A 1,485-nucleotide genomic window follows, 5' to 3' on the forward strand; every position below is an offset into this window, starting at 1 on the left:
TTGTCACACCACTGGTCCTGAAGGGATCATCCACCCTGTTATTAAGTAAAAGTATCAATATATGAAGCCACTGATTCTTGATCAAGATGTCGATGAATATGGCCCTTGTAGCCATAATCCCTTATGTGATAGCTTACCAGTTCTAGCCTCTCTGCCTGGTGGCATAATGATTATGTGTTGAACTGCTAACCACAAGGTCAGCTGTTCAAGACCAGCATCCACACTGTAGGAAAAAAGATGTGGCAAATTGCTTCTGTAATGAGTACAGTCTTGGAAACCCTTGTGACAGTTCGATTTTGTCCAAAAGAAGGAGTAGGGAATGTCTTTTCTGCCAAGGTTCATTCAGAAATTTAGAACGTCATTCAAAGGGCATACAAAATGTATCAACTTAAAAATCAGACTGCTATATTTGGTCAGACATTTAACTAACTCACCCCTAATGTGATGGCTGAGAAGTGCTGGTGGCTTAGTGAGTAATATGTCCGGCTGCTAAACTCAAGATAAGTGATTCAAAACCACTAGCCTGTCCACAGGAAAAAGATGAGGCTTTCTACTCCTGTAAACAGTTACAGTCTCTGAAACCACAGGGGCAGTTCTATACTGTCCTGTAGGGTCAGTATGAGTCACCATTGACTCAATGGCACTGGGTTTGGTTGGGGTTTATGCCTGCGGTTATAATCTCATTCTGAATGGAGTTCTCTGCTGTGTTAAGGGACAAGATTAAGATGGGATTAAGTCTCCAGTAGAGGATGGGAGAAAAATGGAGCTTTCTACTCTCAAAGAGTTATAGTCTTCCCCCAAATGGGAACGCCTCTGCGTGAACTGAACTCTACCTCAGACTTACGTGGAAAACACACGGTGAGTGAGGCAGAAGAAGACAGCTGTACCCAGCACAGTGCACTGTTGGTTGACGAACAAACAAGGTCTTGGTACATCAGTGCCCTGTATGCTATCTGAATACACATATTATCCTGGCAAGTCTGTGATGATCATTCCGCTATGGTCTGCTGATGCTTGTTTATATTAGGGTGTATCTCAGAGGTGCATCGCCATCGGGGCTCAGCCTCTTGCAGCTGTGTTATTTGTTTGTGTTTTAGTAAATGAACCCAGGGATGTTGAGCCTCCAGGGAAAGAAAATATAACAAGGGCTTGGGAGGTGGAGGATATAGAGGGGTGGAGGAGATGACGTGAAAACATGTATGATTATGGAAGAAATTGCACAATTATGTTTGACATGATTGGATTATAGAAGGATATGACATATGTATTGGATCCCAAGCCACAGCAAATTTTTTTAAAAAATGAAATGAAGGCATAGATCCAGGAAGGGGTTTTGGGCTCACACTAAATCCTAGCTCCAACTTAAGAACAATGAATCGGTTCTTACATCACGGTCCTGCTCAATACTCACCTTCATGAGATAATCACTGAAGATAAAGGGGCTACAGCAAAGTGTGATGAAGAAAGCAAAGGATGCCCGTTATC

This window comes from Echinops telfairi, unplaced genomic scaffold (genome assembly GCF_000313985.2).
Source record: "Echinops telfairi isolate 266 unplaced genomic scaffold, ASM31398v2 ScPeMD7_1;HRSCAF=3_0, whole genome shotgun sequence".
Lineage (NCBI taxonomy): Eukaryota > Metazoa > Chordata > Mammalia > Afrosoricida > Tenrecidae > Echinops > Echinops telfairi.